The sequence below is a fragment of the Brienomyrus brachyistius genome, unplaced genomic scaffold, assembly GCF_023856365.1.
Source record: "Brienomyrus brachyistius isolate T26 unplaced genomic scaffold, BBRACH_0.4 scaffold43, whole genome shotgun sequence".
In the NCBI taxonomy this organism is placed as follows: Eukaryota; Metazoa; Chordata; class Actinopteri; order Osteoglossiformes; family Mormyridae; genus Brienomyrus; species Brienomyrus brachyistius.
The window spans coordinates 245,547-272,573 of NW_026042318.1; the positions used below are offsets into that span (position 1 = coordinate 245,547).

General features: G+C 41.3%; 1 long non-coding RNA gene across 2 annotated transcripts in view; it reads left to right on the plus strand.

The window, feature by feature from the left end:
- The window catches only part of LOC125722850 (uncharacterized), a 248,291-nt gene that overhangs the window by 220,044 nt on the left and 1,220 nt on the right, over positions 1 to 27,027 (plus strand). The window contains exon 1 of one of the 2 annotated variants that reach the window (XR_007386669.1): positions 26,202 to 26,318. The exons of the other annotated variant lie outside the window; for it this stretch is intronic. This is a non-coding gene — a long non-coding RNA (uncharacterized LOC125722850). Of the gene's footprint in view, positions 1 to 26,201; positions 26,319 to 27,027 lie in introns of those variants that run through there. 2 annotated transcript variants of the gene reach the window in all.

Here is a 27,027-nt window from a genome sequence, read left to right on the forward strand (position 1 = left end):
TTTTGGCATTTGGTTCAATGTTACGTCATTTCCAGGTGTGTCGGTGCCCAGTATGAAGCTAATCGCCGCATTATAGTTATGAAAAGAAGACAGAATAGCAAAGAAATTGAGGCAGAATTAATTCAACAAAGTATTAAAAATATTACTCAAGTAGATGAATCGCTTCTTGAGACTGAAGGCGACTGTATTTGCATGAACGAGCGTCGAAAAGAAATGCATTATTGTCGCGTTTAAATGAAATAGTAGTAAGTGTCACATTTGCGACGTATTACAGGAGGATGTTAATCTTAACTTTGACTGTAAAATATCATAATAAACAAGAAATGTGAGTTTTTAGTCTGCTTAAACAAGACTACCGATGTTACAGCGAGCGGACGCTGCTGCCGCGCAGGAGAAGCGAAGCGACATTGCCTTTAAAATGAGAGATTACATTCCGTGGCAGGAGGACAGTTTACAGCACGACACCGGCATTAGGCAGCAGGATGGGTGGGTTAGGTGATCTCCCAGACTGAAAGGGATTCTGGGGACTCAGGGGACAGTGTCGCCCTGAGGGACTGAGGGCCACGTCAGAGGGGGCCTGCTGTAGAGGGGCCCAGACAAGGGATGGCTGATGTAGAGGAGCCAGGTGTGGAGGTGCCACATATTGAGGAACCCTGGTGATCACACTACAGGGGGCCAAATGTTGGTGGGCCAAGAGGAAGTGGCTGGGGAGTAGAAAGCATAGATGTCTTGGAGGTGGGTAGACTACAGAGATTTATGCACCCCGGGATTCCCTCAAGTGCCTCTCAGATCTAGGATGGCCAATACTCGGTCCTCCCCAGGAGTGAGAGGATGCAGACTGGCTCCCCCCAGCTCTCCTCACCGGCTCCCTCCAAAGAGCTGTAGCCCTCCTTTTGGTGATGCCGACATCGTCCCTGCACTTCCCCCTCACACCCTCTGCCATGCGGCAGCAGACATGGCCCACAGAATGTATCAATTTTCTTTGATCTCTTGCTATATAGTTTCCTGACATATATTTGTCTTTTGCCAATGTGCATTATGATATAGGAAACGTACCCCAGAGCAGGACTTTAGACTAAACCATTTTCAGTAAGGATAGGTGTGCTTGGGGTGAAAACACTTTAAATGAACTGTTGAGATTGATTCATTTTATCTGTACTTTTTTGAATATGAAGAATTATTTTAGTGGATATCTCCCTATTTTAATGCTAGAGGGAGCCCCCCCCCCAAATTTATGCCTGACCCACAAACCCACACACTGTCCACAGATGAGAACAGCGCAGACCCTGCACAGTCAGGTTTGGCAACTCCTTCCAATTTTATAGCCCAAACCAGGAGTAAAAGATGCAGAAAATCAGACCCTTCATAGAAAAATTTATGTTCAACGACACTCCATAATGCTGCTTAAAATGAAGCAATGCATGCACAAGTTAAAGCTCTTTTCGTTTTAATGAATGAGGAAAGAAATAGTTTTGGATAAAGAAATGAATTAGTCTTATTTTTTTCATGTGAGCATCCTCCTGCAGCATTGAAATCCGGTAAAGTGGCTGATGGATGGACTTGTATTAAATTTGGGAGGGTCTGAATGAAGCTCATTACCCCAAATTTTCTTAAATTGGCTTATATATTTACAACATGGTGACTGCAACAATAATACACTCACGACTGTGGTGTTCTACCTAGAGCACCACTAGAGGGAGCTCACACATTCTGTCGTACTTGCCACAGTAACAACAGTGATGTATAGGAACAGAGTTAGAAGCCGGTAATTTATATATAAAAAATGTCATTTCATTAATCTGACTGGGTAGGTCCAGCTGTCAATCCCACCCAGGCCTATCCACAGCTCCGCCTCTGCGTCAGTCCATCTCTTTGCAGTCCAAGTTGTACATCTACCAAACTTGGCAACAAATTGAGAACCGTTCTGTTTCGGTGGTTGTATTTAAGGAATGTCACATTAGTAAACATCTGGACATCTGAAATGGGCAGAGACAAAATCGGCAGTACAGGCAGTCCAATGTCTTTGAAACTCCTTTTTCCTTCAGCACCCTCTTACTGCAAAACCTCAATCCAAAGTTCTCCATGTTGTTCATCTCTGTGAAACTGCAACAGGAGAGCTCTCTCCACTGGTGTTCTAATTCACCAAGGGAACAGGAAAGGCCCTCTTTTGGTAGACTGCCTACTGCAGGCTCTCTTTCCCGGGGATGAATCATCTCCAGCTTACTCAAGTGACTCTGGAAGTCGCATTAGATACTGTGTCCGGAAGCAGTCCATGCTGCGCTTAGGAATGATGTCTCTTCTAGTGTAGAACTGACTGTGGAATTTACTGTAAATTCCTAGCAAAAAAAAAAGCTGCCAGAAAAGTATTGCAAAATTGCTGTTAATCACTGTAAAACCCCCAGCTCCATGGGTGTCCCTACAGGTGGCTGCCCTTTGCTGCCAGGTTTGCTGTTACCTTTGTCTGTGCCCGTGTGTCAAGTAGAGCAAGATGGGGTAGGTGAAAAGAGAATTTCCCCAAGGGGAGTAACAAAGCATCTTCATTTCATTTAGAAAATAATTACAAAATGTCTTTTACAGGTTTTGTCCTATGTAAATTACAGCAATTGTCTTTTTTAAACAGAAAAATAACAATTAACTGTAATCTAGTTTAAAATATTATATTGTATTCTATTCAAAATATAGAAGTTACCTAGCAACTGGAATTGGCAATAAATGCTATTAATACTCCACAATACTGAATGTTGTTGTAGAATGCTTTCCAAGTTAATTTTTGTATTTTACATTTGCAGCTATGCAATCTATGCATATTGTTAAGTGGTTTAAATGAGACTAAGACGAAAATGACAGCCTGAGACAGAGACCCACACAGAACAAACTCACATTAACTGGAATGACATTAACTTGAAAATTTCAGGATAATCTTCACACCCGTTAACCACTTGATGGAATTCAACTTAGTCAGAGTTGCAACAAAGTCAAGTATTTTTAAAACTGACCATATTCTAGGCTTAAAGGCCCAATTTGAAATCAGGACTGGACATAGAAATCTATTCAGAACAACATTACATTAATGTTAGAATAATGTTATATTTTTTGCTGGTCTGTGTTAATGTAATGCAACAACTCTGGTCTAATACCTCCCTGTCACTTTAATGCTGGATGTGTGTGCAATTTATAACAAGTTAGGCAAGCCACGGATTCAACCATTAAACTGCATTTTCATTCCACATTTTTTGACAGTTCTGTCCAAAATCATATTCCACCAAATCAGCCGTTACAAATTCCAATAACTTCAACCTTCAAATGTATTAAAGTTGATCTTTTTCAGTGTGTTCCTAAATCTTACGGTATAAGCAAAAGGTATAAATAAAAGATTAAGAACAATTTCCATTTGAATAGTGGAGAAGAGTCCTCATCTTTTGTACATGTCTCATGCTCAGAGTCCATCAATCGCCTGAGGAGAGAGGAGACGTGAGGATTGACTGAGTTGTTCTTCTCAGGCATCGTCCCACTTCTTTGGCTTGCAGTCTTCATGCTGCTGGTTGGATTGATTCCAATGAAACAGTTTAAACCACAAAATCACATGAATAAAACTTACGCTGACCCTCACTGAAGCGGCCTGGTATCTGTTTCATACCTCACTTTACAACACACAGGACTTTTTTTTTTAATTTAAAGGCACAAGTTATTTTACGTCATGGCCAACCCACGTTTGCTAGTTTAATGGCAGAAAAATAGTCAAAGCCAGGCGCCTGGTCCACAAGGGTGTACTCAGTCACTGCTGTTTTTATGGTGTAAACATGCTATAAACTAATTTTTTCAAACATTTTCTTTAAGAGCTAGGGGCGCTAGGTGGATTGCTATTATAATGATGGATTTGCCAGGCAGAAGAAAAGAATGCTTCTCTGCAGAGATACAAAAAATCTGCTTGTGCACAATGTGAAAGCGTGCGAGCAGACCATCTACAACAGCAGCAGGATTACACCAAAGTAGAGGTCTGCATTCCTGTGGAACCCACGGCAATAAAGTGCAGTGCAGGACAAACTTTCATTTTTGAATGCAGGAGCAGGAGGGAAGTGACTGATATGTTCGCAGGGAAAAAGAATGAAACAAGTGTTTTTTGTTATCAAACAATTTTTTATTTGCGTGAGTAAATACAAAATTACACAACAAAGTATAGCACGTTATCACAACATTACATTGTCTGAAAGCACTTTACAGCATCCCCACCCAAAGCCCCCAGTGAGTAAGCCATAGGCGACAGTGGCAAGGAAAAACTCCCTAGAAGGAAGAAACCTTGGGAGGCACCAGACTCAAAGGGGAAGCCCAAACCTCCAGGGGCCGGCAGGGAGAGTCAAAAACACACACACCAGATAACTGCAACAGGTTCTTCTACATATCCTATACAGGGGCATGGTACAGTGATGCAGTGGTTAAAACTGTTAACTCACACCTCTGGGGACATTCATCCATTTTCTGAAACCGCTTCTCCTGTTCAGCGTTGCTCCAGCTGACAGCTTAAGCAATTCATCTGTATCTGAATGAGGAAAAACAACATACAGGCAATACAATGGAGCTGTCAGTCACTCCTGGCACATGGAATACAGTTCTGCACTGACACCTCCGCAATGAACAATTGCATTATAGCATAGGAAACTAGTTAACTTTCACATAAAATTTAGATATAATCAAAACAGAAGCCTGGAACAATTTTAAATTTTACTAAATGGCAATATACTGATTTCAGTCACCAAACAAACTTTACAGGACTTGCTTCACTACTTTTATTCGTGTTTCTTACAATACATCTGCCCTCTCCTGGTCTGGTGGAATATCATTGCTGTAGGCAGCACCGAGCGAAACCACCCGCATCCGCAGTAGAATGCAACATGAAAGCGCACGCGGAAAAGTGAAATATCACCTAGACTTTGCGGCACAGGAAACTAGCCGACTTGCACATGAAATTTAAATTTAACCAACACAGCACCCCACAACAATGTTCACTTTATTTAAAAGAAATGAACTAATTTACTCACTAGCAAGCGCAATAATGTACTTAAACGCGGAAAAGTTAAATGTCAACTACACTTTGCGCATAAAATTTAAATATAATTAACATAGTAGCCCGGAACAAAATCACTTTATTTAAAAGCAATATACTGACTTTACTCATCAAACATATTTTAATATACATGCAAATTTGACAAATACTAAATAATAAGATAAATTATCCGATAAAATGGGAGCAGAATGGCAACCCACCTTGGTGCAGAAAACAAGTGAAGCCGCGTCTTTCAAACCGGCAGCGTCCCACGTGCCGAGGAGTCAAATGTAATCAAGCAACACGGCCCACACAATTAAATAATAACATCATAATAATTATAGCTCTTTTATAATTATTCTATACATTATTCTATAATTAGATGAACAGACTTTTATAAGTTAAGTTGTACACCGAGAACAGTATACAACAGCATAAGCATATAACCCTTAAAGGTTTATTAATTAAAAATCACACATTCATCCTGCTTAACATAAAACAATGACTTAAAGAGACTTAATTGTGAAATGAACGCTACTGTCCGAGGGTATTTATCTCCACAAATTGCTATGGAACATAATGTCTTAAATACTCAGATTTTCAGAATGACAGAATCTTAACATTTTAAATTTTGTTTTGCGATACCGATACGTAGTGATATTGGTATGTGGAACAACGTTAAACTGTAGTTAGATTAAGTGCGTATTCACAATTTACCCGTTTGCCTTTTATCGTGACTGAGCACGATCCCCCACCCCAGCTGGTCTGCACTCCCCACATTGCAATTAACGATCCAGACCTCAGCGCTTTTGTTACCGTGGGACTTTGTTGCGTTGAAGAAAACATTAAAATGAAGTCTGAGGAATGTTACATGACACAGCTAAAATGCAAAAACTCTCTCTGGTGTAATTCACTGCATAAAACCAATAGTCTTAAGTGTGGTGCCTTCTTCATAACACTCCCTGACTTTTGTATTCGTGACCATGAGATACGGTGGCCTTTTCTTCCTTCATTTGACTAGTGTTCCTCCCTTTCCTCCCAGCCTTGGTTGGTGGTTCAGGCAGCATCACCTTCTTTTAATAGACCCAGGTGTATCCATCCATCCATTTTCCAAACCACTAATCATACTGGGTCGTGGGGGGTCCGGAGCCTATCCCAGAAGCAATGGGCACGAGGCAGGGAACAACCCAGGATGGGGGGCCGGCCCATTGCAGGGCACACTCACACACCATTCACTCACACATGCACACCTAGGGGCAATTTAGCAACTCCAATTAGCCTCAGCATGTTTTTGGACTGTGGGGGGGAAACCGGAGTACCCGGAGAAAACCCCACGACGATATGGAGAGAACATGCAAACTCTGCACACATGTGACCCAGGCGGAGACTCGAACCCGGGTCCCAGAGGTGTGAGGCGACAGTGCTAACCACTGCACCACCATGCCGCCCCATTTATAATGATGTAAATTTAAAAAAATAATATATATATATATATATATATATATATATATATATATATATATATATATATATATATATATATATATATATATCATTAAAAACAAAATATAATCCTGATTTAATGTATCCCTTCTGCTCTTAAAAAAAGCACAATATGTCTGAAAGACAAATATGTCTATTACTCTACATGTTTTAATAATTTTGTTAATATTACCTAATTTGCTTATCTTTTTTTCTGTAATCACTCTGCATTAAAGCAATTTTTAAAACTAGCTGTGATACTGATGATTCTGTTGTTATTCTGACTGTTGTTGCCCTGGTGCCTTAGGATACGTCTGTCTAAACATAATTGAGAGGATGGATGCATTATTCTATGGAGGCCTCTGAAGAGAATAAATGATCCCAATATTATATTGAGAGAGATGGTTAAATCAGAGCTGGATAAGATTTTAACAACTCTGAGCTATTAGTTAAGTTCTTCCCAAACGAGCTTGATGGGCCGAATGGGCTCCTCTAATTTGTAAATTTCTTATGTTCTAAGATATACAGTACTGTGCAAAAGTCTTAGGCAGTCCAAAGAAATGTTTAAAGCTGTTTATCTGGGTAGCAAGTGTACTTTGGCTTAGAACAAATAACACAATTTAACATTAGAACGTGTAAATTAAGAGGAACACAATAAAAACTATTAATAATTTCTTCTCTTTTCTAAAAAGATACTGATATCTAGTCGGATGGCTAGATGAACACCGCTTCAGTTCCCAAACTTCTCCTCAGGGGCACCTCAGCCGTTCCATGATTTTGACAGATTGACTAGCTGTATGAGGTGTGCTAGTGGCCAAGTCAAAAAATACATGGCTGCACTGGACGGTCGCTACAAATACTAGGATGATGTTAGCAGAGGTTCTGAAATGGCTAAGCTGAGACACTTTGACAGGCATAATATCATAGTTTTACACCAACACGAGGACAATCTAAACATCGTTTTCTTTGCCTGCCTAAGATTTTTGCACAGTGCTGTACATGGAAGTCTCAATTCAACCCTATCCTTTCCTAAGTGCCATACTTCTGTTGAAAAAAGAAAATTACAGATTGGAAACCTTTTAATAAAGAAACTGTGATAGAAAATTCTTGATTATGCTAATCAGTAATCAATAATGGAATATAGATGATTATGCAAAATGCATTACCTAATCAGTAATTAACAATTGAGTTTACAATGTGTTGTTGATTTACACATAGTGGTTGAAACAATGTAATTTACTTGTCATTAATTGAATGTATCAAACAAGAATGCAAATCTGCTTAAGTAAGAAATTTCTATTTTCTATAGAGGAACTAACATGTTTGCCATATATTGCTTGTTCAGCAAGAGGCCCAGGTCAAAGCAAAGGCATGACCTGAGAAGTAAGCTGTTGCAGAAGATATTATAAAATGAATGCATGGTATTGGATAATATAAAATGTAGAAAAAGAGAACAACGAGTCCTAGAATAATATAGCAAAAGGAAAAGTCCCAAATAGATAGACTTGTTCTAAGCTGATAGGTGGACCTTGAAAACGTAGAAGAAACTGGTATCTCCAAATGGCCAAACTTTCTTTGAACTGCCTGGACCTTGAAAGGCAGAAGTAACTGGAACGTCCAAAAATCCGATTTGTCCTTGATTTGTCAGATGACTGTCGCATTTTAGGCCATAAAAGATGTATGCATTTGTTGCTCGGGGAGCAGAACACAAGACGCATGCTTGCTGAGTGTCTGTTCCCTGTGAGCTCATCAATTAATAAAGTTCTGTCAAACACTTAAACATCGGACTTCGAGAAATTTCTTCCACAAAACACTCTGTTCTCGTTAACAATTTTTCAGTTATAAATTCCATATTATACACTTTCTTTCCTCTTTCTTTCCATTGTACTGTCGTGGGTGGCTGGGGTTTTAGCCAGGAGATCGTTATCATCCTCCTGGCAATTACAAGAAGAACTCTCTGTAATACAACCTTATTTTCATGCACTATATTCTGTGGCATAATTCTTAGTATGAAACGAGCTGGTTCAAGTGGTAATTTTATGTTCAAACATTTTTTTTATCTCTTCCTGTATATTTTGCCAGTACTCTGACAGTTTTGGACAATCCCAAAAAATGTGGGTGTGGTCTCCTACCAGGTCACAACCCCTCCAATAAACCCCTGATTAGAGGTGTTGCCAAACGTAGAGGTGAGAAGGGGAGTCTTAAAGTATCTCATCTTAACTTTCCAATCAAATTCCCTCCATGTAGGACTGTTTGTTATTCTGTGTCCTTCTTTACATGAATGAGTCCAATCTTCATCGTTAATGATAGTATTCATCTCTAGTTCCCATTTCTCTTTATTAACACTGTTGACTCTTTTTGTAATATTTTATAAATATATGATATAATGTTCTTTTAACCAATCCTTTAATTGTTAATATAAACAATATATTTGTTGACTGTAGGTATCTAAAACAGTTGGGCACTGGGAGGCCACATTTGTTTCTAAGATGTTCGAAGGACATTAGATCTCCTCCATTACACAACTGATCCAACTGGTTAAACCCTTTTCTCCCCATGTCTTAAACCCTGTATCTAATTTAGATGGTAGAAAATCAACATCATGTGCAATTTTTATTTTTGATGAAGGGCGTCCCAGCCTCTCTCTCACTTTTCAGAGTGTTTCCTATCCAAATGTTATTGATTTTATTTACTTTCCATGTATCTTGATTAAAAATAATTGCTATGTGTCACGCTGGCTCTCCGGGGTTAAAGCGGGCGAGCAGGCGAGCGGGCAGGAAACAAGCGAGGTAGCCAGAACTCAGGGAAAATGGGGGATTTATTTAAGGGAACTGGGGAAGGAGACATCAGACACTGACTAACATCAATGACAGACAAGGGGTTAATGCAAAACAGGGACTTAAATACACGGAACAAGGCAGCAGGAAACAAGACACGACTGGGCACAATCAGGGAATCACACGTGGGTAATTAGGGGGCGTGGCACACACGAGGAGCGGACGGAGCGGGCATCACACTATGTCAAGCGGCAAATTTGGGCAGATTGTTCTGTTCCCACCCACTGACCCTCCCTGTCCTGGGTTATCCATACCACTACTGACATAAGTTGGGCTGCCAAGTAATAATTTTTTAAATTAGGTAAGTCCAGACCCTCATTCTCTTTTGGGTTTAATAGTCTTTTCAGTTCAATCCTGGGTCTTTTGTTTTGCCAGGTAAATTTGGATAACCATTTATTGAGCGTTTTGAATGTGGATATAGGGACCCCTATGGGCAGGGACTGGAACATAAAGAGAAGCCTAGGTAGTATGTGTCATGATCCGGCTCGTCGGCTCCTCGTGTGCCCCCTGATTACCCGCGTGTGCTTCCCTGATTGTTTCCAGCCTTGTCTGATTACTTTGCTTAGTCTTGTCCTGTTTTAAGTCCTGGTCTTGCCAGTTACCCTTGTCTGTCATTGTGGATTGTTGTTAGTCCCTGTCAAATTTTCCCGAAACCTCGTCCACTTAATAAATCCCCTTTATTCCCCGTACCTTGCCTGCCTTGCCAGTTTCCGGCACGATCGCCGCTACAGATATTTCCTGATCGTGACAGTATGTTCATTCTAATGCTCTCCACTCTACCCAATAAGGATAGAGGGAGGATTTCCCATCTTTGGAGATAATTCTTTATTTCACATAGTAATTTACCATAATTAGTCTTGTATAAGTATGATATACCAGGATCCCTAGGTATCTAAAGCCATAACTGTGGAATCGAAACTTAATATTTGAGAGCTTTAATGCAAAAACATTCTCTGTAGTATAAGTGTGGGTAGGTTACTGTAAAATTTGGACGAATCTTAAACTTAAAGCAACAGTAAGGTGTAGCGATCAGGGAGTTCAGTATAGGACTAAACATGCAAGGGAAGAAGTAGATAATTAGTGAAACTTTTGACTGGACTGGAGATCTGAGGAGTCATCTAAAGATATATGACACAGCAGATATTTTTGTCTGCTTTTCAGATGGTTGACGTGACATATTTTCCGACGTGCGCTCTCTGTCCGCTGGTGGGAGTGTGCTCACCTGTCTGCATCGGGGCGGAAGTCCGCCATGCGCAATACAGAGAGCAGAGGAGAATAGTAAATGAGCGACCGTGTAGAGACAAAAATGACAAGCTTTTGTGTAAATAAGATAAATAGCATAAGGCTATTTAGTTTGTTTAAGAAAAGGACAACGTATAGACTTATTCTATAGGAAAAGTAACCTTAAGAACATAAGAAATTTACAAACGAGAGGAAGCCATCCGGCCCATCAAGCACTTTTGGGGAAAACGTACCTAACAGCTCAGAGTTGGTAAAATCTTATCTAGCTCTGATTTAAAGAAACCCAGGGTTTTAGCTTGCGCTACACTAGTAGGAAGACTATCCCATACTCTAACTACACGCTGTGTAAAGAAGTGCTTCCTCAAATTCGCTTTAAAATGTTCTCCCGCTAAATTCCACTTGTGGCCACGAGTTGTAGTATGTCATGTCACCGCCATCCAGACCTGTTAGAATCTTGTATACCTGGATCATGCCCCAACTTAGTCTCCTTTGCTCGAGGCTGAACAGATTCAGCTCAACTAACCTGTCCTCATAAGACATTCCTCTAAGACCAGGAATCATTCTCGTAGCCCTACGTTGCAACTTTTCCAAGGCAGCAATGTCCTTCTTAAGGTATGGTGACCAAACATGCACAAAATATTCTAGGTGGGGTCTTACCAGGGAATTATATAATCGTAGCATCACTTCCTTTGACTTAAACTCCACACACCTAGAGTTGTAACCCAACATTCTATTTAACTTTTTTATTGCTTCCCCACACTGGCGAGAGTGGGACATGGAAGCATCAACATACACACTGAGATCTTTCTCATAATCAGCTACCTTTATTTCAGTGGAACCCGTAAAATATCTGTACTGTATATTTCTGCTATATTTCTGGATGTGGCAGTGTGTGAGGAGATGGAGACTCTGATAAAGTATCATAAGGCTAATAAGAACACAGCAAGGCGTAACAAGAAAAGGAGTGAGCAACTGGAGGTTCTGAGGTTATAGCAAAGGGAGAGGCCTGGAGAAAAGAGCAGAAAGTGATGAGAGAGTGATGAGTGAGAATCAGGCAGGAGTCAAAGGTAAAACAGAGCAGGAGGAATTACGACTTCCTCAGTATCAGGGACTGTATCTGTTAGTAGAAGGGCCACCTCTGATATTTAAGGGCCACTTTCCAGTAATAGAGGGCAAGATAAAGTTCAGAGGGGAAGAAACAGAAGGATGAAGAAAGTTGTTTATATGGGTACAGGGAAGTGAGCGACCTGCGGCGGCAGACCGTGAAGGAAGGACTGCGAGGGAGTGATATAATAATAGAAGGCCAGGCATGTGGGTTTAAGAAAAAGGGGAGTGATATAAAGGTGGGGTACGGAGCAAGTGGTAGGGCTGCAGAAGGGCTGATGCATCTGATGGACAGCCCTAACTCCCCATGTAGAGGATGGAGTCAGTTTCAGGAGAAGGAGATAGAAACGGATAGTGAGGAAGGAGTAGAGGAGGATAATGCAGATCATAGAACAGTGGGAAGCAGGAGGGCTGTGAGACCCCCGATAGGGACACTCTGATGCTCCCCCTGGTGGTGAAAGGAGCACAGACACAGTATGTGCCATGGGCAGAACAGTCCTGGCAGACGGAGCTTGAAAATGGATGAAAGTATTTGAGGAGGAAACTATGGGACGGCTCTTGGTGATGGGGGATATAAAAGCGGTTCAGGCTTGTGTCCTGGGGGTAGACGGAATGGAGAGAATGCTGGCAGTGGTGACAGGGACTCCGTGATTGAGTGTGGCTGAAATGAAGGTGGAGCCCGTAAAGGAGGGGGAGAGCCCAGCTGCCTATCTGCAAGCCCAAGAAAAGCGGTGGAGCAGTGAGGCAGAGCAGGACCTACAGGATTTGGTGTTCAGCGGTCTGTACCGGAGGGCTCTGCAGGACACGCTCCCGAAGCCAGTGAGAAGCAGGCTAAGGCAAGTGGTGGGACTTATTACTATTCCTGAGGAGCAGCTGATCCACGCTATTGACTTGTACAGAGAGGAGGAGGACTCTGCTGAAGAGCATGAGAGGGAGCTGACGAAGAAATTGAGTCAGTCACTGCCAAAAAAACAAGGCCACTAATTGGCCTCCGGTCCCTAATTAGAACAGAGTGAGTAGATACAATGGATGGGGGTTTCCTCAGAGGGCACCCATTTACTCACAAATTTGATGATCCTAGACCCCTGGGAGACTGGGAAACAGGCTGATTCAGCTGGTGTGCTGGAGCTGTGATCAGCATAGACACACCTGTCCAACCTGCATGTTCCAGAATCTTCTTTAGTAGATGTTCAGATAGGGGCCAAAAATGTAAATATGTCTAAACTAACATCAGAGCATATCCCAGTGAATTTGTTAGGCAGAGATGCTGTGTGTCAGCTGCAGATAGACATAAAATGTACGAAGGGGGAGTAGAGGTACTCAGTGGACAGTTCACCCTTCTGCAACAAAGGTTGTTGTCCAGCAGGGATAGTATAGCTTATACGGATTAGAAGAAGTTATTGGAAAGGTTTGGGAAATCCTAGAATAGTGGGGACCATTTATACAGGAACAATATAGCAATGTGCTAAATTGGAAATAGGATAAATACAGTTGTTAGTTGTGATGGGAGATTTCAGTGATCCTGGAGTGAGGGATGAGTGGGATCGGCTGATAGATCCGCTGCCTGACCGAGAGAAAGACGGGATGCACATGACGGCAGACTGGATAATATTAGGCCCTGAGGGAGTAGCCATTCAGATACGGAGGATGGGAGTAGTGGGAGAATGGTACAACACACCAGAGGAGGAGCCCCCCTTAGCAGTGGCTTTTAATCAGCCCACGCTGGATCTGGGAGAAATGATGGGGCGAGCAAAGCAGGTGGTTTGGGTGCCGACAGAACATGGAGGAGTGCAGGCAGCAGCAGGAGAGAAGCTGGTAAGGAGTCAGTCGAGTGCAGAGAGTGTAGGAGATTTCAGAGGTTTGTGGTTGTGGAGCATGATAGGAGTGCAGTGTGAAGGGAAATAAAGGACAGAGGAATGTTGGCAGGAGATGGAAGTGCCTGAGGAGGTGTGGTTCCGCTTTGGAACCCCGCCCCTCCCATCTGTGGTCAACCTTCCCCTTCTCAGTCTCTTATTTCTGGCCAGACGCGAGATCTTCATGGTTTATGCAGCGTGCAAGCGTTTTTCCCCTCCTTGTGTTCCTGTCTTCCTGTGTACCGATCTCTGCTTCGCCTCCTTGGCTCCGAGTCATGCCTGGCGCGCTTACTGCCATCTACGATCAGCCGACCTGGATTACCGACAGCGTCTGCCGTTTCAGCCCTCTGACAGCCGACGCCGGACCCCCGGTTACATAGGATGGATGGATGGATTCGAGCTTGTATTTGAAATAGAAACATCGCAGCGGTTCTCAGGCAACAGCTGGACATATTTATTTTTCAGCTTGGAGTTGTCTGGCTTTAAACGATTACATTGAAGCAGAGGTACTTGTTTTTGGTAAAAGCAAGAAATATAAGTTTTGTGTGTCTGTACTCTGGTCTTTACTCCCTGCACACATTGATGGCACGGAAGGACAGTCACTGCAGTCACCTATTCTCACAGACTGACTTTCTCCTTTAAGTGCTGATAATGCAGAAGAAGATGGATCATTGGCTTGCTTGCTTAATAACCACAAGCACCCATATTACAGAATGAATGAGACTGAAGTGGATGGAAGGCCACATCATTCTGTCTGCAGTGAAAGAAATAATAGGAGTTGGAATTGATTATGATTATGGAGAAAATGGCTGGCTATGGTGAGAAAGCTGTGGAAATTTGTGCCAATTCACATCGGTGAGGGCATAAAGGGTAATTTCTTTCAGTATGGGACGAATTCGCATATTTGTGCGAGGAAGGTAACAAAAGTTCACTAAAGTACACAATATTAAATTTGAATGTCTTTAATTAAAATGTTATGTACAGTATAACACTGCACCTTTTAACACTTTGCATGTCTGGCAGTGAAGGTCACATTCAGTTTGCTGAATGTATTCTCTGTCTTAAATGGTCGGTCTATTTTTCCTTCTGCTGGATGATGTACCCAATTTTCTAATAAACAAAGAGTATAATGAACAAGTTGATGTTCTGTGTGTCTGATACCTGTACGTGTTTGGCAAAGCAGTATATAGTTACTGCCTACATTTTTGGCTGTGCATGTGTGATTTTGATGGGAATATTATATTTTTATATCTGTGTGTAGATTTTTTCAGCAATAATTGAGTTTATCCTTCTGTACAGTATTTAAGGTTTTGGTAATTCATGATTTATTTGTATTTGTGCAGTGTGCAGTTACCAGGTTATAAATAAACAAATAAATAAATGTGACATCAGAAGAGATGTACAATCACAGTAAAATGTGTGAAAGTAATGGAATGTGAAAATTGTTTGTGCGTATAAGTCTCCACATGTATAAAACGGTTGTATACCATAAGGAAAAGGAGCAATGGATGAATTACATAAAGTGCTTACTGTCCAAAACGAAAATGAGTCATGTTTGGCGTAACATAAATATTCAGAATTCAAGAATCATATGTCTTTGGAATCAAGAGAACTATCAGCTAACTTCACCAAGTCACCATATGGATGCAAAATCAAAGATTTCTGCCTGGCACTAAGCATGTATTCCTCTGTCACGTCACCGGTGGGAAGTAGGACCCAAATGCAAGCTGTAGGGCAGAATCCCCTTCGTGGGGAGTTTTATTGACCACCAGGTTTGGGCACAGAGACGCAAACAGACAAGGACAACTGGAGAAGATAGGACTGGGCACTTTACCAGACTAAGGAATGGGAAAACACAAGGAAGCTGATAGTGACTGACAGAAGGGGAGGAACATGGGGTGAGACTAATAGACACCAAGCGTGGCTCATCAGGGAGGAGAACTGGAGGGTAAGGTTGACTAAATGGGCAAGACATGACAGTAAACGCCCCCCTCCCAATCCTGTGCCCTCCGGGTACAAGGGCATCATTAAGGGGACACACAGACCAGGGCAAAACCAAGGACAACAGGGGAGACTAACCCCCAGGACACAACTCATGACAGGCCAGGTAATCCAACAGGGATGCTGACTATGGACCAAAAGACAGACAGTGGGTGTCAGTGGGTAAGTGGGAACAAAGGACACAGTAGAAGGAGACAAAAGGGAGGGATTGGGCATCAAAAGGACCAAAGACGACACAGGGACAGACAAGGCAGGACACAACCAGACAAGAGAGGCAAGCAACGGAACCAGTGCAACAATAATATGGCCAGGAGAGGGGAACCTAAAGCGGGAAGCAAGAGTGACTGGAGTGGGGGCTGGAACAGTGAAATCAGGCTAAGAGGTGAAACCAGGGAGAGCCACGGGGAAGCAAGACTACAGACCAAAGACTGAGGTATTAGGAGGGGCAAGACACTAGGTAGCATGGGAGGTAAAGTGAACAGTTCAGGGCCTCTGATGGGCTCCGGGGTGCCGCAGAAGGGTCACGGCCAGGGGGGCCTTTGGAATCCTGTCTGGGTCTGTAGAAGCTCTACTCGTCTGTGGCAGCCGAGGGAAGAACAGCATCGGTAGACGGCGAGGGGTTGGCAGAGTCGGAGGGTGTCGAGGGGCAGGCAGGACAGGAACTGGACCAAACCAGGGACCCTGCAAAACAAAAACACAGGCCAGTACCAGCGCCATGAGGAGACCGGAGGTGGTTCCTTTTGGGAACCATTGGATGGGATAACCTGAAAGACCATCTTGGACCAAGCCTGGATCAGGAGGCAGGTCTGGGTAGCATAACCTCGTTTTTTCCTCCTGGACCTCAGCCCACGACTGGATTTCCGTTGACCCTGCCGTTGTCGCGGCGATAGCCTCCTCGGCTGGGGAAACTTTGGCCACGGGGCTGACACCACGGAGTGGGACTCAGGGCAAGACCTGGAGGCTCCCACTCCATGTCCTCCGGGGGAATGTCCTCCAGGTCAGCCCCCTCTGGGCTGGCATTGTCCGGAGAGTCTGATGACAGGCTGGTGATGCCTTAATCCAGGCTGGCTGTGCCTTAATCCATACTAAATGTAATTAAACATAATGAAATTTAAAAGAATAAAATGGTAATTAGAGGAAAATTTAACGTGTAAGTTTTAAAAAATGGGCTTTTCCTTTTATCCAGATGTCTGCAAGCGCTGTGACTCTGTGATGAATGGTGACGTATGAGATCCTGAGACTGGGCGACGCTTCCAAGGATGGGTGGCAGGTGGCATTTCCCAGGAATTACAGGCTGGAGATGCCTGAGGAGCTCTCCTGGAGGGAAGACAGAAAGAGAAGAAGGGAACAAGCAGAGGCTGTGGGGAGAAAAAGACTGCAGAACCAGTTAAAGTTGTACAGCTGGATGGTACAAATGCCCTCAAGTCTTGGTCCACGAGGGTTCCTGTTTTTAATTTACAAAAAAACAATAAATTAATTTAAAATAAATCTTAAGGCTTATCATTTACATCTGTCTAGTAGTTAAAACACATACAATCGATTAACTTACCTGGTGATTTTGGAACTTCCGACTCCAAAGCAAAATAATACAGATTACAAGTAAATGCATCATTCTACTTGGGGAAAAGGGATAAATTAAATAAAGGGTTAACTTTGGAATCTAAATCAAAAACAGCAATATCATATCAAGGGTCTTCAATACCTTTTTCCTGTGTCTGCTCCCTTTACATGTAGATACTGATATAAACACGTACCTATAAAATATATTATGTTTAGTTTATAAGCTTATTTCATTATAACAAACAAGCACAATCCATAAGTGCACTAGGCCTAACACATGGTTCAGAAGCCTCCTACCCCACCTTACACCAGCCACATGGACACCATCTGTCCAACTGGGCAACCTCAGCGTCTTGTGCCTCCTGAAACGCCACCTCAGTTTCTTCTTCTTCCTCACATCCTTCTTCCTGAATGGTTTCCAGCCATGATCTGCCTCCTTGTGACACAATAGATCCCAAAGCATTCCCTCTACTTTTCTCTCCTTCTCCCTTAACCTCCTCCACATTCACTCCTACCTCACATCCATTCTCCTCACCTCCATTTACCATATGCATTCCATTCATACCAGCCTCCGCCCCCTCCATCTCACCATTGGACGCCCCTTTCTGATACCTCCACATTTTCCCAAGTAGCCCTTCCCAATCCCTCCTTATCCCCCCCAACCTGGACAGTGGGGGTGTCGCTCGTGAGCACTCCTCCACACCGTCTCCCCAGTCGATCACCTCGTCACACAGGTTCCAGGCACCCCAGTACTGGGTGTTGATCCAGGCAACCGCTGTCTGAATTTGCTTTCTGAGGAGTAAATGATAGATAGTTAACCAACTATTTACAGTGATAATTAAATGAATAAAGACCAGACAGATCTTCAACCATACAGAAAATACAGTTGCTATAATTATTATAATCATGGGAGTAAATTTCATTTAACAGTAGGGGGGGACAATAAATATAACATTTCTCATAAGCAATTTTTGAAGGGGACACAAATAATACAGTCAAATTGTACTTGAAGATTTGTCCTCACAGTGAAAAACATTACTTCTGTCATTACTATTGTAGCAGGGAGACTGTGTCATTATGCTTATTTTCAAAGTTTTTCTCAGGTTAAATGACAAAGCAGATTTTTCTTCAAAACTATTTATTGCATTTTTTGTTATGTTGTTTACGGTCAAGCCATCAACATACAATAAAATTTAAACATGACTATTATTGTGAAAAAGATATCACATAAGTAATGTTTTGCATCAAAATCAACAATTAAATAACCAATTTACAGTAACTGTTCTATGCAAAAAAAAAAAAACATCTGCAATTTAAAGCAAACTTACATTAATGAATGGACACTAAACAAAAGTACCAAATGTGTTTTTCCTGGTATCACGGGGCCCCACAAACTCCTGGCATATGTTGTTTATGTTAAAGTTGTCCAGCTCATCTTTCTGCATATTCAGACTAACAGACTGTTAAGTCCATCGTGGCCCATAGTAGCCCTTAGCCACGTCTTTAGTCTGCGCAATGCACTGAAGCTCCTCTCAGCTTCACATGAGGACACTGGAACCACCAACAAAATTCTGACAAGGACCTCAATCTGGTTAAACAAGCCTGAAGGGCCAGTGCTTTGGACAGGATCTTAGTCCGTATTCAATAAGCCTTTAGGTGAAAGGAGGTGTAAGAATGAGGATCTTTCCCCTTTTTAAGCATGAGAAATATTAGCTTGGGCAAGAGGTTCAGGTTGTTGAACATGTCCAATAGGAGAGAGGACAACTGGGGCCATAACTTTTTATAGAACTCTGAAGGAAAGCCATCGGGTCTGGGACATTAACCACTTTGCGAAGCAGCCGCCATGGTGGTCAGTTCAGTTACAGTGAGAGTGATAGTGACATCTAAATCATTCACAGCCACACATTCCTATGAAGGAATGGCTAAATCCCTAAAGAAACTATTGAACTCTAGACAACAAGTGAGAGGAGAAAAGCTTGAATGCATTATTCATTTCTAGAGGATTTGCTCGTAATAATGAGACCTTGTTTGCATCAGTAGTTCAGCAGTATGTTGAGACACTAGAAATTCATATTCTGCTTGTATCGTTAGATGCTCCTTATAAACATCAGCAGATGGGGAGAAACATATCAATTGTCAAGATCTGCTTCACGCTGTGTTAAATATGCCATCTTCTCCTTCCACAGCTCTCTATCATTGCTTACATATCAGATAATCTGCCCACTAGTATCGGTCTGCAAGGTTTCCAGCGATATGGAAACAAATACATCTGGAGATTTATTTAAAGAAAGAAAATTGGCAATTTGTTGTGAAATAAAATCAACAACGAAAGCAACTGAGTGTTGAACCGTCAAGGACACCATGTTCTAACAAAATTTTCGAGGAGACTGGAGCATGATCTGAGAAAGCTATTTTATCATAGCTACTCAGATATTGAGCAAGAAGTCTCTTATCAACTGCTCTTATCGACAATAGATAAACTATAGTGAGATGTTGGATATTTAAGTTATTTAATTTGTATGTTGATATTTTTTGCAGTCTGATTGAAAGATAATTCATTGCAGCTCTGAAGATAATTCTAAAGGTTCTAAACAAAAATAAATAAAAGACATTCCTTCCTTTGTTAAAAGGTTCTAAACAAACTGAAAACAACCCATTTGTTGTTACAATCGTCCTTAGTAATTGCTCATCCTGAATATAATTGTTAAAATAAAAGCAATACAAGTCTTTATTCCACTTTGTCATTTTTAAAATTGAAATACTGTCAAACAGAGATTCTAACTATGAACAAAAAACATATAATTTTAAATTTGAATTAAGCATATTTGCAAAAAAAATGTACTGTATATGAAGAATCGTTTTGGAATCGGATCGTGGATCCCAGAATCGTAATTGGATCGGATCGCAAAGTACCTAAAGATTCCCACCCCTAAGTGACAGTCACATAATGTTGGTGGGCTTGAGAGGTCTGGTGTGCTGTACATTTTTCAGTGGCTTTCTTCCAATTTCTAAAGCCTGTACTAACGAAAGCGGCATCAGGTCTATGACCTAAAGAGGACTGGTTTGAAACACCTTTGCTGAAGTAAAAACATAACACCCCTTACACTGATGGACTGTAATTTAGCCATGGAAAGTCTTGATACGATTTCTCTTGAAATGTCAATGACTTCTTTGAAAACATTTGTTTTTCGATACACTAGGGAGGTAGTTGTGCAGGCACTGAGATCTAAACTAAAAACTGTGCTCCCTGTGCTGCTGCTGGCAATATCATCTCTTTGTTCTGCTGTCTCCGGCTCCCTCCCTGGTTCTGAATCTGCCCCTTCCTCTACTCTCACTGTCTCAGAACAGACTGACTCCTAAAGCAGAAATAATGCAGGAAAAGATGTTTTCCATACTCATAATACTCAACTTGTTTACATTACACTTGTTAAATTGACAGATCATACTGTAAATTGGTGAGCCTGTGATGTTCATCTACTGAACAGCCACAACTCAGAAAACATTAAAGAAATTGTTCATCCAAAAAAAAATTCTGTCCTTATCCCTTCAATAAAAGCACAACACACTTACCTGACACTGTACATCTGAATGACCCTGCTCTACCTGTCCCTCAATAATTTCTGTCTCCTTTGCCTGCGATTGATATTGTGACATTAGTAGTCATAAGTACCCATTCTTAAAGCCAAATTGCCATAATATGTGAACTTTTCGTTTCGTTACTTGGCGTTTAGGTGCACTGAAAAATGTTCCTATGTCCATTTTCCTTTTCTCTGTCATTTTACCTAGTCTATGACACTGCAAGGCAAGGCGAGTTTATGCTGTAGCACATTTCATACACAATGGTAATTCAAAGTGCTTTACACAAAGAAAGTAAAACTAACATAAAATAATCACAACAATAAAAACAAGGAATTAAAAAAAGTTTCAATTTGTATTTAAAATGAATTAAGACACTTAAGAACAGAATAGAAACTGATTATACAAAAAAATACAGTGGGGTCAGTTTGGACGTAGCACAGTGCTCATTTAGTAAATGCACAGCTAAACAATATGCTAACTGTGGCCGTTAATGTTAAGTTAATATTATGCCAGGTCGTCACAAATAAAACAATGCATTGGAAACTGCTTTGGCGCGTTAGTTGCAGTGCACTATGGAACAAGTTATTGTAAACAAGCGAACGTTAACTACACAAGTAATATTTTAGTCGCTAATATATCAAATTCATGGGAAATTACATCGGTAATCAGCTTTTTTGCCGAAACTAATTTATGAATGAGTATGCATTAACTACATTAAAGATAATCTCTTTATTTAAAGTGAATAAAATACCCTACTTACTGGAATTCAACGTTAATAGATCCGCAGCCACACACCTGACTCGTGTGTGTAGAGTAGGTGAGATGAACTGAGAAAGCAGGCAGCGGGCCAAACCACTGTGAGGAATGGGGGGGGACGCAACTGTTTCTAAATGCATTATTTGGGTTTGTTTTATTTTCTACTTACACAATTATTTTAGGTATACGTATATATATTTTTCATAATAGAGAGTGCGTTTTTTTAAATAATTTATTGGGGGGGGGACAACTCTCGGATGGGGGTGGGGGGGCATGTTCCCTCCGTCCCCTCCGCGATTTACGCCCATGATTATAATGAGTAATTGTGGGGTTTATTGCTTCCGTAGGATAAGCGGTTTGGAAAGTGGATGGATGGATGGATTATAATGAATAATTGTGGGGTTTATTGCTTTCAGGATAGGCTCCGGACACCCCGAGACCCAGTAAGATAAGCGGTTTGGAAAATGGAAATTGTGGGGTTTACAGAAAAAAAAACTGTGCTGGCGATTATAACTAACATGGAATAGGAAACAACAGCGCTCCACAAGTGAAAACCCAGATGAATGCTACTGAGAACTGTGTTAACACTGATGAAACTAAGAGTATTTTTTAAATTCTGTGCAACATTGTTTTTTTAAAAATGCAATAGTCAGCTTGAAGCATTTACCTTATTACGAAAGCAATGCCCCAAATTACTTAAACATTTTAGGTAAACATTTTACCATCCATTACCGTAAGGGTTCCCAGCCCCCGGTCAGTGTACCGGTACAGTCCGCGCTCAGTGCTCAGGGGGGGGGCGGGCTGTGCCTACCGTCCTGTTTATTACGGGTTCGCGCCGTATTAAAAAGAAAACTGTCTGTATTGTTTAGTGCCGGATTTCCGTTCGCATAGCCAATCTCCCACCATTCCGCATATTTTATCGTGGACACCCCGGCAAATTACACCGCCGTTTTAGGGATCAGTGACATTTTTTGAAGTTTGGGAAGATTTTACTAACCAAATAGCTGTCTATCATCATCACTTCGATATAAGAGCACCCCCAATAAAAATAAAGACCACAAGTTTTAATGACATTAAAAACATGCAATAATTTTATCGACATGTACTACATTAGTATAGTATAAAAGAGTAAATAATCAAAGTAGCATAATATAATTTGAAGAATAAAAGGAAATTTTGGAGAGCTAACAAACTGCTCAATTGAGCGCCATTTTCATCCGTAGAGTTTGCTGTGCTGCAAACGGTAAAGAATATTTACGTTGTTTCTATGGAAACTACTCCCACTGTCCGCTTAACATTAATGTAATAGTACGTACGTTGAAATTGGCTAATGAGTTGTATTACGCTACGTTCGTATTACGTCATAACTCTTGCGTAACGTCCATTTAACCGGGGAATGTCGAAGACGTGCTATGTAGTTCAGATGTAGAAAGTTCTACGTTTCTTTTAAATGTTAAAGAAAGTTTCATAAAAACAAATTGTATAGCGAATGTTCAGTACAATAGGAAGCGTTATTTTATTCAAGCAAATGGAGCTGAGGCATAATATTTAAAGGAATGTTATTCAAAGGTAATAAGCTTCCACCACACTGCAGCTTAAATACACGCGTAATGAGGCAAAATACCGCTTTCTTAAATTAATTACATGATACGTGAATGTCCTGCTTTGTCTTCCAATAAGATAAGCTCGGTGGCTATAAAAACTCATACATTTAGCTGATACAAATTAATTTTGTCCTTTGGAAAAAAAAGTAGCTGATTTTTGGCTTGTTGAGGCTTCTACATATGACAAACCACAAGATGGCACTGCCTGAGCAGGCTTTTAGAAATGTACTGGAGTGCCACTAGCAGGCAAGCAAGTTACTTTGCAAGTTCTAGAGCACAGCAATGGTGTTTGACATTCTGTTAGCTATATACGCAGGGATGGATATAACTGGTAAGCAAGTACGCATTCACCTTTAAAAGCGATATGTGCAGCAATCGGTTGTTGTAACAGTGTGAATTCGTACGTACTTTATGTGCATTTGCGGCGATATGACAAGAAATTACCGTGCATTTTAACCTTTAATTTTCCTTACTTCTTTATATTACGTTTTCTCTGCTTTATTTCAGTCAGTCTAACATATTGCGCCACAGCCTTCAACCCAAATTTTCATAGCAGACTTCAGTTAGGAGTACGCCTTAGTAATGATTAACCTGGGACTCACCAGGGAGGTGTAGGGGGATACTATTGTAAATTGCTTAGTTTTAACTATAACAGCCTTAATAATCCTATCAAACACTGTGAAATACTGCAATACCTTTATCACTGAAGGGCTCGTATGATGCTCTTTCAAGAAACTCATTTTAAACCATCAGACGACAGGTGTGGATGGGCAGATCACATCTATCATTCTACAGTCTTTCTGCTGTAGAGCAAGGGACGTAGCAATATTGTTGCATACATCTATTCCCTTTGTTCTTTGCATATCTGATGTGGATTCCCGATCCAAATGGGAGATCTGTCATAATTACTAGTTTATTGTTCATTACACCTGTACTATTGGTTAACGCATGTGCTCCTAATTGCGATGATATTTTCTTTAAGCGTCTGTTCTCACTGGTACCTGATACCTCTAAATATCACCTTATCTTGGGGAGTGATTTAAATTGTCGCTTTAATCCAAAATTAGATCATCCATCCCCCAAGATAGCTCTGCCTTCAAAATCTGTCGAAATGATAAATTCTTTTACCAAAGAATTTAATGTGTCAGGTGTTTTCACAATTCTTTAATCCCACTCGAAAAGAGTATAGTTTTTTTCTCTCAGATTCATCACACGTTTACCCAAATTGACTATTTCTTAGTTGATAAGACTTCTTGCTCAATATCTAAGTAGCTATGATAAAATAGCTTTCTCAGATCATGCTCCAGTCTCCTCGAAAATTTTGTTAGAACATGGTGTCCTTGACGGTTCAACACTCAGTTGCTTTCTTTGTTGATTTTATTTCACAACAAATTGCCAATTTTCTTTCTTTAAATAAATCTCCAGATGTATTTGTTTCCATATCGCTGGAAACCTTGCAGACTGATACCAGTGGGCAGATTATCTGATATGTAAGCAATAATAGAGAGCTGTGGAAGGAGAAGATGGCATATTTAACACAGCGTGAAGCAGATCTTGACAATTGATATGTTTCTCCCCATCTGCTGATGTTTATAAGGAGCACCTAACGATACAAGCAGAGTATGAATTTCTAGTGTCTCAACATACTGCTGAACTACTGATGCAAACAAGGTCTCATTATTACGAGCAAATCCTCTAGAAATGAATAATGCATTCAAGCTTTTCTCCTCTCACTTGTTGTCTAGAGTTCAATAGTTTCTTTAGGGATTTAGCCATTCCTTCATAGGAATGTGTGGCTGTGAATGATTTAGATGTCACTATCACTGTAACTGAACTGACCACCATTGCGGCTGCTTCGCAAAGTGGTTAATGTCCCAGACCCGATGGCTTTCCTTCAGAGTTCTATAAAAAGTTATGGCCCCAGTTGTCCTCTCTCCTATTGGACATGTTCAACAACCTGAACCTCTTGCCCAAGCTAATATTTCTCATGCTAAAAAAGGGGAAAGATCCTCATTCTTACACCTCCTTTCACCTAAAGGCTTATTGAATACGGACTAAGATCCTGTCCAAAGCACTGGCCCTTCAGGCTTGTTTGACCAGATTGAGGTCCTTGTCAGAATTTTGTTGGTGGTTCCAGTGTCCTCATGTGAAGCTGAGAGGAGCTTCAGTGCATTGCGCAGACTAAAAACATGGCTAAGGGCTACTATGGGTCAAGACAGACTTCACAGTCTATTAGTCTGCAATATGCAGAAAGACGAGCTGGACAACTTTAACATAAACAACATATGGTAAGAGTGTGGGGCCCAGTGATACCAGGAAAAACACATTTGGTACTTTTGTTTAGTGTCTATTCATTAATGTAAGTTTGCTTTAAATTGCAGATGTTTTTTTTGTTGCATAGAACAGTTACTGTAAATTGATTATTTAATTGTTGATTTTGATACAAAACATTACTTTTTTTATATCTTTTTCACAATAATAGTCATGTTTAAATTTTATTGAATGTTGATGGCTTGACCGTAAACAACATAACAAAAAATGCAATAAATAGTTTTGAAGAAAAATCTGCTTTGTCACTGAACCTGAGAAAAACTTTGAAAATAAGCATAATGACACAGTCTCCATGCTACAATAATAATGACAGAAGTAAAGTTTACGCCCATGATTATAATAATTATAGCAACTGTATTTTCTGTATGGTTGAAGATCTGTCTGGTCTTTATTCATTTAATTATCACTGTAAATAGTTGGTTAACTATCTATCATTTACTCCTCAGAAAGCAAATTCAGACAGCGGTTGCCTGGATCAACACCCAGTACTGGGATGCCTGGAACCTGTGTGACGAGGTGATCGACTGGGGAGACGGTGTGGAGGAGTGCTCACGAGCGACACCCCCACTGTCCAGGTTGGGGGGGATAAGGAGGGATTGGGAAGGGCTACTTGGGAAAATGTGGAGGTATCAGAAAGGGGCGTCCAATGGTGAGATGGAGGGGGCGGAGGCTGGTATGAATGGAATGCATATGGTAAATGGAGGTGAGGAGAATGGATGTGAGGTAGGAGTGAATGTGGAGGAGGTTAAGGGAGAAGGAGAGAAAAGTAGAGGGAATGCTTTGGGATCTATTGTGTCACAAGGAGGCAGATCATGGCTGGAAACCATTCAGGAAGAAGGATGTGAGGAAGAAGAAGAAACTGAGGTGGCGTTTCAGGAGGCACAAGACGCTGAGGTTGGACAGATGGTGTCCATGTGGCTGGTGTAAGGTGGGGTAGGAGGCTTCTGAACCATGTGTTAGGCCTAGTGCACTTATGGATTGTGCTTGTTTGTTGTAATGAAATAAGCTTATAAACTAAACATAATATATTTTATAGGTACGTGTTTATATCAGTGTAAAAAGGGAAGGGGTTTCTCTATGACTTGGGTTGGTAGTAGCATTTGGGGGGTCAAGGAGTCAGATGTTAGTGGTTTATGGTAGTGTATTGTGTGTTGAAGTTTATTGAATTGGCGGACTACACATCCCATCATCCCCTGCGCACCACAAAATAATAGTCCATGCTTAGTGTGCTGTTTGGTTTATTTCTTTCTTTATTCAAGGCAATAACTTAGAGCTGTGAGGTACCCACTGTTCTAGTTTTATCCATCGGCCATGGTAAAGGGAGAACTTGGGTAAATCAGCAGAAGTCTCTCACCAACTTCCACCCCGGTTGCTGTTTCCTCTGGTCCCTCGGCATATGGGTTCCCTGCGGAAGCGCGCGCCGTCTGGGGAAGGTTCCCTTATAGCCCAGGGTGGAACAGGGGAAGGTGAAGGTTTGGCACAAAAGGGGGGGGGGGGAAATAGGTGAGAAAGGTTGTTTGTTCTTGCTTTTGTTGTGTGAGGTGGGATGTTCTGTGTGAAAGAGCAGGGGACGGTAATGCTTAAGGGCCAGCTATTATGATGTGTTCCATGTTAAATGTATGTGTTGTAATGTATGT